At 38.8% G+C, this 12,543-nt stretch overlaps 1 protein-coding gene and 1 non-coding gene across 3 annotated transcripts in view; both read right to left on the reverse strand.

The window, feature by feature from the left end:
• The window catches only part of ADCY2 (adenylate cyclase 2), a 355,653-nt gene that overhangs the window by 261,786 nt on the left and 81,324 nt on the right, over positions 1 to 12,543 (reverse strand). The window lies entirely within an intron of this gene.
• On the reverse strand, positions 1,977 to 2,139 carry LOC119049335 (U1 spliceosomal RNA). Its single transcript, XR_005082500.2, has one exon. It is a non-coding gene; the product is annotated as a U1 spliceosomal RNA (small nuclear RNA).

Consider the following 12,543-nt stretch of genomic DNA (forward strand, 5'->3'; position numbering starts at 1 on the left):
ACCTTTTCAGCTCTCAATGGCCCCCCTTCTGTGTGCCCCAGAAGGGCACAAGCCCATCCTTCATGTGAAGGACCTCCCAGCCCTCAAACATGACAAGGGAATATTGGACAGACAGCAACACATCACATGTTTGATCTTTCCTACTGCAATTATCTTTACTTTCATGAACATTCCAATTTATATTATATGATACCCTACCCTTAAGTCAGCATTTATTATGAAGGCATATATTCTAAGACAAACAGGCACATCCTTGGGTGGCTAATTTTAGACAATGGCCAACAACGTTCTCCTACTGTCAATAAGCTCAGAGATTAGTTATAATAAGGATACCCTGACAACTCCATTCACAGAATTAATTAAATATCACAGTGTACTCGCTCCTTTTAAACCAAGTGTTTGGGCAAAAATAACCACTCTTAATTTTTATTTCTCTTTGTCTTTATGTTCGAATGTTAGCTATTTCATTCTACCTTTAGTTTCAACAGCCCTTAAAGAGCTGGGATGAGGTGACTTTCACTGCTTGTGGTCTCAGCATCTAATAACACACATTCTGTATGTCTTGTGCTTTTAACCTTTACATTACTGGCACATACACAGAAACACCTAAAAATACTTTGCCATACTTTGTGCATGAATGAGCTACATTCTCATGGTACATGATCTTATCTTACTTTGCTTGATTTTTTTTTGCATTCTTCCAATTATTTAGGCAAGTACTTTACTGAGGGCTTGACACCACACTAGGCAGAATCTAAGACTATTGGGCTGTGCCATAAGCAAGCAGCACCTCATATCTTTGCATGTAAAGAAAAACAATGTTGTATGAAAACTATTTGGAAAACAAGTATCACTACCTCAATACCAGGTAGGTTGCCTAGAAGAAATCATGTCCTGAAAAATCATTTTGAAGAACATCAGTTTAGAAGTATAAAGAAAAAAACGTAGAAAGGTCCTCAAAAATAATAAAATGTTATGTAAAAGGGCTCTTATTTATACTCACTGTTTTGGTCTTTATGAATATTCATGCCCATATTCTTTTGAAACATTATATTTATTTAATTTGAAAGGCCAGTGCTTCAGATGAGAAAAAACTCATGCAGGGAAAATGAGTGAATTATTCATCTAAAAACAAATACTGTTTTGAGACTCTGTTTTATACTTGTGTATTCAACATCTACATAAATCAGCCCCCCATGGGGCTGTGAATTCCTACAATGGGCTCTTAACACCACAGACCCAAACTTTTAAATGCCTTTGTTGTTTTTTATTTCTCAGCCTGAAAAAGAAAAATCTCAAAAGGGAGAATGCACATCCTTGAGCTGAACAAATGAATGACTGATCTCTGCATTGGCTCGGTGAGGTTTTCAGTACTGGATTTACACAACTTCCTGCCACAGTACTCAACTCCAACACACTCCTCGGGGCACCAGGGCACCATGCTCCCTTCCTCTTTTCGTTAATAATCATCAACTAGCCAACGTAACTGAGGTGGAGTCACCTGATGGGTAAGGACACAAAGTCACAGATAGGAAGTGCCTTACCCAGGTCCACCCTAACAACACATGGCAATGTGTGGGTTGACACTCAGGAGTCTGGTGCCAGAGTCTGTACCCTAACACTCTCTTTGCCTGACTGTGAGGTCCACCACACCAGCATGCAGTTATTCAATTGACATACATGACTTAAGGGTGAAGCCTGGCTTACTTTGAAGACCACATATATTAATAACCATCACAAAAAATAAAGAGGAATAAGAATACCAATGACTGGTTTCTCATTGTCCCCTACACCTATTCACTTTACGTGTGCATTCATTGTGATGCATTTTAATTGTTATTTTTTTTTTATTTTACAGGGACTTTTAACATGAAAAGAGTCAGTAATAAACAGCAAGTCATAAGCTTAAAAATGGTGATAACACAAACATGTACAGTCATGACAAAAGTGTTTCTGACTTTTCACCTAAGAGAACCAGCGGGGAGCATGAAGGCTGCCCCCCACTACCACAAATTATGCTGTCGATTTCCCCACAATCGGTGAAATTAGAAGGGTTAGCACAACTAGGGTGCAGTGGGTAAGCTTTGCCCTGGGAACACCACCTTTCCCATCACAGTATCTCCCCTGCCAGGAAAAAATACTAAGTATTTTATTACTTAATTAACTTCACACTTCTCAGTCACCTTTCAAATCTCAGGAGAAGGGTTTTAAGGATAAGGAAAAGCACCCACGACAACATCATGAATCTAGGGGAAATCAAGACCAATAGTCTCCGTGAAGATGGGGTTTACTGGGATTTCTGGTTTTTAAGAAATGTGGATTTAAACTTGATGTTGTCATCACACAGACCCATCAGAACCAGGGAGAGCTTTTTATTTATCCGCTGTCTCGGTCCTGTCTCCAGGGAGCTACAAGGCCATGCCTGCGTTCCTCCTCTGGGTCTACCTACCATTTTAAAGTAGTGCCCCTTCTACTGAGGGTCACCCCCCAAGCAGAGAAAGGGACACTTGGCTGCATCTGGGTGAATCCACCACCTGCTGGGAAGCCCAAGTGTTGCAGTGCGGTCACTGGCATGGACCTCATCTCCATCCCGGTCTGTGAATCTTCCTGCCAGTGAGTCACTCCCGAGAACTAGGGGTGCCATCCAAGAGGTCACGTGTTCCGCAGGCCATGGGGACTTCCAGGCCCAGCCAGGTTGAAAATGGGCTCAAAGCAGAGTGGCTCTCATCCCTCCAATAATCTTTGTTTCTGACCCCCTGCACCATTGTTTTCTTTTAAAGGAGAATTTCACATTGTGTTGTTATTGGGAAAGGAAAAACAGATCTCATTCTGTTTGGACAAGAGGGATACAAACATCTGCTCTTATGTCATTACCATTCTTCACAATCTCTTACCAGCTATTGTGTTTCCCAAATAATATTTTTTAGTTTTTGTCCTACCTCAAAACTACCCAATTTCTTCTCAAACCAGATATTATTAGAAAACATTAAAAATTTAATTGACATTTAAAAAGAGCCATATGACTTCTGGCTGCTGATGTTAACCTCGGTCGCCGGGCCAAGGTTGTGTTCATTAGGCCTCTCCACCATCAAGTCCCTCTCCCCTCACCCCATCCGCATTGTCCTCGGGCAGGAAGTCCCCATGTGCAGCCCACACTTGAAGGACGAGAAATGAGGTTCCCCCTTCTTGAAGTCAGACTATCTACAGAAATTATGTAGAATCATCTGCATGAGAAATTTCACTGTTCTCCCCACTTATTTATGCACTAAATTATTCATTTACATCAGCGTGGATTCGTATTGTTTTATCCTGTATTAGAATCCCAAACCATCCTTATTCTGGTGTTAGAATTGTTCCAGCTTTTATTTTCCTTGGAGAAACGACTGAGTCTAGAACTGGGGCAGGAAATACACAGGACGAACTCGGACCCTCTGGGAGTGCTCACACATGCACAGTAACAAACAGACACCCCTCAGTGACGAGGCACGTCCAGCACACCGGACAAGAGACAGTGAAAGGGCTTCCACTCTTGCAGCCCTCTCTCACAGTCTGAATCTTCATGAGCGAGTCTCTTGTAAAAAGCACAGAATCAGGTATTAGTTTGTGAGACAATATAAAATGTTTTTTTCTTTTTATAAGTAGGTTAAACCCATTTGTATTCACTGATATGACTGCAAAAGGTTCATATTGATATAACTTGGCCAAAAGGTTCATAGTGATTTTACTCTGTGTATGACATATTTTCTGTGGTCATTTGTCTCTATAAACAGTTTTCTTTGATTTTTTTCCATCACATTTGTTTGTATTTAGGAAAGTTTGCATTTTTGTTTCAGTGGTAACTGCTACACACACACACACGCACACGTGTGACACACACACACACACCGGTGCCCTTAGTCTTTCTTTTCCTTACTCAGCGTGTGCTATTTGCTTTGTCAGCTTTGAACTTCACCCTTCAGCTCTCATTGACTCCCCAAGCAGTAATCAGGGAGCTCCTTTTATGTCTCCTTTCTCTTTCCTCCCAGTTGCAAACCTTTCATTAAATTGTGACATCCACACAAAAACACACAATTCCTAACTGAACAGCACAGTGGATTTCACAAAGCAACCACAGTGGTATAATCAGAACCCAGAACAAGAAACAAAACATTTCAAGTGTCCCAGAAACCTGTCCTTTTGTGCCACCCCACACAACTGTGGGCACAAAAGTAACCACTATCCTGACTTCAGGGGAAGGCATTAATTTGGGTTCTTTTTAAACTTTATATAAATGGAATCCTACCACACATACACCTCTACATTTGAATTTTTCTGATCAACATGATATTTTTTGGATTCCTCCGTAATGTTGAGTACCATTGCCATGGCTCCTTCATTCTCTTTGTTGTCTAACATTCTTTTGTGCACACTTCATTGAATCGTTTTTGTTAATGGACATGTAAATCATTTCCAAATGTAAGCTGTCATCACTGCTACAACCTTTCATGTACATATCTTTTGATGAATATGCTTATACACTTATGTTGACTCAAAACTGAATAAAATTGCTGAGTAGTAAGCTATGCATGTGTTTTGTAGTGGATACTAAGTTTCAAAAGTTGCAAGTAGTAGAACCAATTTTCACTACCAAAATCAGTGCGTAAGAGTTTTATCTGCTCAATGACCTTATCAATACTTCTCCCATTTAAAAATTCTCTCACCTCCATCTTTTCAGAGAATACAACATGTACAGGTACTGTTTTCCCATTTGCCTCCGCTGTCATTTTACTCTTACATCCACAGTGTCCATAAAGTGTGGAAACCGATAATATTGTCTTCTTTATTATCATTTTATAGAATGAACCAATCCAAGAAAAACACTGAATATTCACCTGTGCTTCCAGGTGAATATGGATGTCCTGGATCCGTAATCCAGTAATGGATGCCCTGCAAAGCCCAACATATTCAGTGCACATCATCAGTGGTATTGCCCAAGCATCCCAGTCATCTCTCCTAGAAAGAACCTTGTCCTTTTGCACGGTGCTCCTCAAAGGGTGCTCAGTAGGCTGGCAATTAGTACAATAGGAGATAAGAAACTTTTGCCATAATTAAATAAATTATTTCACTAAAAATGCTTTCATTCAATCAACTTTTCTGTTTGGTATGCACGTTTTGTTTTCCACAAAAGCACGTGGTACGCTGAGTTACTTTCTGCAACAAGTTCCTTATCTCCTCATCATGAAGTAAGTCTTTGAAGAGCACTACCCTAGTAGATTTCTCAGGAAGGATTCATAAATACTGTATTACTTGAGTTTTTGAATCTTGAGTTTTGCTGGATAGAAAATTACAAGCTCATGTAAAATCCATCCTTGAGTTTCCTCAATTATTGTTCCATTGGTATCTCGCTGTACATGTCAATATAGACAATTCTAATGGTAATCTGTTTTACTTTCCCATAAATGATGGATCCTTTTGATGGAAAACCTGAAGATTTGTTCTTATCTTTAAAAATCTATAAGGCATCTCAGAAACATGGTGGCATTGACCATTTTAGGTTTTCTCAGTTACTTTGTGGACTCTTCAATGTACAGAACCAAGTCTTCATTCGCTTTCTTCTATTTTAGTTTTTAGTTTAGTTTAGTTTAGTTTAGTTTTTAAACATCAGCTCTGTTTCACTACATTAATTCTGCTTATAGGAACTCCAGTTACATAAATATTAAAATGCTTTATCTATTGTTTACACCTTTCCCTTTTCTCTTTAATTTTTTTCACCTCTCTATTTCAACTTGGTGTTCTTGGCTATTGTCAAACATCGATATCCTTTATTATATTTTCATGAAATCTATTCTGCCCTATGCACTTTCATCTTTTTTTCAATGTTTTTGCCCTGAGTTTAACCAATTGTCATTTTATACCTCCCCATTTTTAATCCACTTTTGTTCTGAATTTTTAAATTTCTAATTTGAAGTTTTAAATATTTCTAAAAATGCTTTAAGAATATAAATTAGCTTGAAATGGTGTATTACATTTGTGGGGAGGGTTACAGCCTGTTTTGGGTGGCTTTCCATTCTCATTTTTTATTTCTTCTTATAGAAGTTTTCTACAGATGCCATGGGCCATGTTCTTTTATTTTTCTGAACAAATAATACCACATGTATGTGACAAGAATAGATATAGCTTTCTATTCTGATAAAATAAAATATGTTTTTTTAAAATAACTGGCACCTGGGGGGACAGCAGAGTGGGTGCTGATTTTTTAAATTCATAATTTATCCCCTCCAGTTTTATTGATATATAGTTGACATATAACATTATATGTTTGTGATATTCAACATGTTTATTTTACACATTTTTTCTGTTAGAACGATTACCACCAAAGTGTTAACTATATACGCCCAGCCCTTGTGGCTGCACTGTTGGTGAAATGTAAACTGGCGCAGCTCTGCGGGAGACAGTATGGAGGCTCCTCAAAGAACTAAGGCAGCACTGACGTGATCCAGCAGTCCCACCTCGGGGTGTCCAGCCCAAGGAAATGCCATCCGGACCTCAGAGAGCGGCACTCCCACATTCACCGCAGCCTTTTTCACAATAGCCAAGATATGGAAACAACGTAAGAGTTCACCCACCGATGGAAGGATAAAAACGATATGGCATATATAAACAATAAAATATTATCCAGCCATAAGGAATCAGAAAATCCTGTATTTTTGCAACATGAATGAACCTTGAGGACATTATGCTAAATGAAATAAGTCAGAGAAAAACAAATAATAAAACAAATAATTTTGCTTACATGTGGAAAGCTAAATTCAGAAACAGAGAGCAGAATGGCGGCTGCTTGGGGAGGGAGGCAGCTGGGGAAATATTGGTCAAAAGCTACAAACTTCCAGTTGCAAGGTGAATAGGTCCTGAGGATCTGATGTGCAGTACGGTGATTGCAGTTGTAATACCATATTACATACTTGAAAACTGCTACAATAGTAGATCTTACATGCTCTCAAAACAAAAAAGAAAGGTTCATACTTTTTTTATTATTTTTTCTGTACTACCTTAATTTCCACTTTTATTCTTTTTTCCTTTGATCGCTAGGCATCCAAGAGACACACACTCTCTCTCACCACCCCCAAAGTAGTGTCTTTTCAAGACTGCCACCTCTGCCCTTGACCTTCAAATTGTCCTTTAAATTCTTCATTAGTTAAGTTAGTCATTGTTCTGATCCATCAAGGTTCAGACCAGGTATGTAGGTATGTGGATTTTTCTCTATCTAGGTACACACGATTTTAATATTTTTCTTTCTTTTTTTCCCCTGCTACTCCTGGACTGTCTGCCACTGCGCTCTCCTATCTTCTGTGCACTTTCATCCTGATTCTGCTCAGGCATGGTTTCCACATCTGGCTGTGTGGGGAGCTGGTATATGAAAATGTATTTCTTATTATACAAATTACATAGGCATTTGTTAATTTCAACATTCTAGTTGTGCTTCTGGAATAGGCTATAAATGGTCTCTTCACTGATCTGAATGTTTTTGGAGGGGTGTGTGGAGAAATTTAGATTGTGTGGCCATCTAAATAGGAAGACTGACACCAGAAATTGTAATTTTCTGTTTTTATCCCCAAATGGTAACACTTTTTTTGAAGGCTCAATTCATTTCCCCATGATTTGAAATGACACATATATACTTGTGACTATTTTTGTTCTATCCATCTGTCTATTTTTGTTCCAGAAACCTAATCTTTTAATTATTATAACTTTCACACATTCTAATACCACAAAAATTCAAGTAACTGTCTTTGGATTCTCATTATATCACTTCCCTGGTTATTCTTGTTTGGGTATCACTCTTCCACATTCAAGTAAGTGACATGTCATTAATTTCTCCATACTTATCAGTGCATTTTAGGTGAGATTAAAGATTGCAAAATTTTAACATATATTTTTAGACTAGTGAAGCTTCACACATGAAAATATACTACCTTTTAATTCATTAATATCTTCTATGACATTTCTTAAAATTTTAATAGTTTTCTTCCCAGAAATTTTGACACTTCATGTTTACCCCTAGACACTTCATTGTTAATATGTTAATAGAATAACACATTCTAGATAGACTAGTGTTAATGTAACTAGGCTTATCATCCCATTATGTTTGCTAACTTGTTTAACTTGTATATAACACAGCATTTAAACTTCATACATGAACTTATAACATACTGACATATGGAATCTCTCCATTAGTTCCTGTGGTTTTCAATTGTCTCTTTGGTTTCTTAGGAGGTTATAATAAACGTAACTAACATATACTGAGTGCTTACTACTTGCCAACTACTGTAAAAGAGGCATATTACATGCATTATCCAATGTATTTTAACAACTCAGTTGTGAAGTATGTTTTATTAATGGTCTCAAGTGAGAGATTAATAATAAAATTTAGAGAGGTTGAATAACCTGGCCATGATCACTCAGCTATTATGTATCAAGATCATTGGATAATAGCACAATTAATGATGCTTTTCCTCATATTTTCCTATATGTATACACTAATTTCCTCCCTGTTTAACTAAAGTTTGGGTCAAGCACAACATCCTTCTTTGGTCTTCACCTTAGTGGAGATTGCTCTGATGTTACACCTGTCAGGACCTGGAGTCTGCACTTGAGGCTTTTGAAAATAAAACTTTAATAAAATCTTCCTTTAATTTTTATGTTATTAGTCTCCCCCACCCTTAAGAATTGGAACTGGATTATCCAAACTGTTTTTGGCCATATATCAAAACAACCTTATAAATTTTCCCTTTGATAGATTAAAATATTAAACAATACTACTAGGTTTCCAACATCAAACCTTCCTTGCACTCCCAGGAGAAACCCTAGTTTATACACAAAATGTGTGACCTTGGGAATGTTTCTTTGTGTCTTTGGGCCTGTTACATTTTTTTTTTATACAATGGGAATACGAATAGTATCAACCTCATATTGTTGCTGTGGAAATTGAGTCATTTATTCAAGAAATTTATTAAGTTTCTGCCTTGTGCCAGGCATAACTCCAGGTTCTATTATGTTACCAATCAGCAAGACAGAAAACAAGACTTCATGAGCTTGCATTCTAGTTAACACTGTAACTTAGGATAGCATGTGGAACACAGCGTCATCCATGCAAGTGTTGGCTACCATTCACACTATAGATTTTGTATACTACTGGACTAACTTTGCCAATAGTTCTCATAATACTTTGCATTCACTTCCATGAGATCCATCAGTAGTTATTATGTCTGTTATATTTATTAGGTTAGAGTATTCAGCTGATGCCAGAGTCATCAAAATGAACTGGAAAATGTTTCTTTTCCTATTTGAAAATGTGAAACATTACAGAAAACATTCGGTCCTAGAATATGCTTTCCTGATACGAGACCTTTTAAAAATAAGTTCTGTCTTTCTAAATTTCTCAAATCATAACTTAACTCTTTCAGTTGCCTTAATTCTGTTTTGCTAACAAATAATTAAAAATCCATTTATGTCATTTGGACGTTTATATTTATGAGCATAGATTGGTATTCAGTCTGCTTTGCCATTTCCTACCATTTGGGTATTGTTAAGTAGGGAAAGGAAATAAAGGGTGGTAGAGAAGTCATGGAGAGAAAACAAGGGACTTCTCTATCCTCCCCCATCACCTCTGATGGGCATTTTGAAACCAATGAAATATAAATAAATCATTAGGAGTACGCATATATTACTCCCCATTTTAAGCAGGCTATTTCATAAGTTCAAGTCAAATTATACTGTTCAAGTACCCACATGGAAATAAAACCAGTAAAGCGAAATCAGTGTGACTCTATGGTCAGCCCTTGGCCCTCAGATGGGTTCTGATGCTCTGGGCAGCAACTGTATTCTGTGCCGCCTGCAGAGTTAAAACAGGAACCCACTGACTGACACACATCTACGTACCTACCTATATCTACCCATCTCACCTACCTACCTACCTACCTAATTATCCACCTACTTAGGTCATCTATCTATCTATCTATCTATCTATCTATCTATCTATCTACCTACCTACCTATCTATCTATCTATCTATCTATCATTTATCTATTTATCATCTATCCATTATCTTTACATCATCTATCTACAATATCTGTCTTTTTCAGATATCTGTCTATATCAATGTATAAATGCACTGAAAAAAATAACCTTTAAGTTGTCATCTGTATCTTAGTGATTTTATTTCTTCTCTTTTAAAATCGTGATCTTTTGCATTTTTTGTATTCAAGTCATAAACTTAATGTAAAATCATAAAAGGTCTATGAGACAACCCCTGATAGTCCTAACCTTTCATTTATAAATTTTAAACATCCCACCCCTATTTTAACCTGGAGTCTGTCTGTGGTCAACAATAACAACAGCCCTTTATTTTTCTCACAGGACTCCCAGTGTCTACCACAGATTACCCTACATATTTTTGTAGAATTCAAAGAAAATGTTTTCATAAATTCAGTCATCTTTTGTGTGATCAGTTCTTTTTCTGAAATGAGTGAAAACTCCCCACTGCCTGGCTAAATAATTCAAGGAAACTGCCTCTAAATCTATTCTTAAACTGAAGAAATAATAACTATTTCGTGAATTATTTTTAGATAAGGATGTCAAAGTCTTCAGATTTAGCACACTCAGGATAACCTGCTTCAGAGAAATTTAAAAGGTACAGTGTGTTTGTTCCAGGTATACTTAAAAAGAGTCTAACTAAACTGGAAAGAAAATATTGCACGATTTAAGGAGAATCTTTTTAATACCCACAGATGAAGTACATTGTTGTTCTCAAGGTTTAAAAAATTCAGACACATACTCAGTTTAGGTCATTTCATTGAAAAGCAACTATCCTCCTTTTCAATGTATTTTGTTCAACTCCTGGGAACAAAACAGAATTCCAGGTATTAAGGACTGTTATAGTATTAATTTCCAAAAGTAATTAATTTATTCATCCTCAGAGTGAACAAGATTATGCTAGACCCTTTTAAACAAGTGAATTTGAGACACCTCACATGGAGATATATGAGCTTCCATCACATAATGAAACTGAGGTACGAGTCCCCACACAGCAGATGTAATGCCTTTTATTCAGAGTGCATTCATTTAACATTATGCAGGAAGGATGCCAGGAGCAACTGGGACTAACATATGTGTGCGTGTGCCTAAATACAGCTCACAGACTCGACCAAACTAAAAATGGCCACCAGAAAAAACAAATGTGGGTTTACCTGAGTCCTGGGGGCAGAGAAGGTTGAGAAGAAAAAGTGAACAGGAAGTGACCGCAGAAATAAAGCACCCGGGCATTTCCCCTAAGGGAGTGTGGGGGCCTCAGCTGGGATGGGTGGGTCTCCCATGCTGGCTCCTGCATGTCAACAGTGTCTCCTCAGGTCCCGTGTCTCCCAGAAAAGCATGGTTTACAAAGACAGCGTCAACATTTCCATCTACTACTTTTTCTCATTGTCTGAAGTTTAGCCAACACTACTAGTACAGCTATTCAAAATGGATCTGTTTCTTACTTTTTCTTGTTCTTAACACTCTCTGTTGAGTTCTGTCACTTGACACCTTGGTAGCTCTCCAGGTAATTCCCACCTCGTTGCAAACCTATGAGAATGCTTCTCAAGTGCTCACTGTGACTTGAAAATGAAGCCTCAGCGGCTCTCAGCACTCAGGTAATCGCCTAAACGGTGTCCTCCCTCCCCACTGCCTTTGCCTCCTCACCATCTGCCAGGCCTGGAGGAGTCCTTGGACACAGGATCCAGGCCTTGTTTACCGGGATGGTGGGGAAATCTGAGCCCATGTGAGAGTCTCATCTCAGTTTTGAACAGCAGGAACAATTCGAAGAAGAGCCAGCTCACACAGGCGTGTATTATGGAGGGACGGAGGCGTGGAGTTAAGGCAGAGAGATGAGGAGAGGCCGAAGCACCTAGGGAGACACATACTTTGGCAAGAAGCTCAGACTGGATGAGGGGCACGGGGAGCTACAGATGGGCTGCAAGTAAAAGGGTGATTTAACCACACCTGGACTTTAGAAAGATCACCCTGCCCTGGTGAGATTGGACGGCAGGGGCCTGAGCGGAAGGCAGCTGGCACTCTGCGCAGTATTTCACAGTATTTCAGTTTCAGAAAGCAGAGGACTGATCTAAGGCAGCCACAGGGAAAAACAAGAGACAACGAGGCAGGTTTATCTGGCATATGGTTTGGGCACATGGGCAGAATCACAGAAACAGCTGTGATTTATTGTGAGTACAGAGCAGATTCCCAACTATGCTGGCTGCCATCTGGGCCACACAAACCCCACCTTCAGGACCACGGATTCGCATAACACAACTGCTCCCAGTCTCTCTGGATTCCGTGCTCAGAACCATCCCTCCCTACACGCCCCACGCCTTTTCACCCTACCCACTCTCAAGACCTGGTGCTGCTGAGGGGCAGGCAGCTCCTGGTACTGGGGGCATGCGCACTTCTCCACCTTCCCGAGTGCAGCACCTGCCACACTGTGCAACAGTTCATCTCCCACATGACACGTGTGTGCCCACAAGGCACAGCC

Source organism: Artibeus jamaicensis, unplaced genomic scaffold, assembly GCF_021234435.1.
Source record: "Artibeus jamaicensis isolate MK-2021 breed Jamaican fruit bat unplaced genomic scaffold, CSHL_Jam_final scaffold_369, whole genome shotgun sequence".
Classification (NCBI taxonomy): domain Eukaryota; kingdom Metazoa; phylum Chordata; class Mammalia; order Chiroptera; family Phyllostomidae; genus Artibeus; species Artibeus jamaicensis.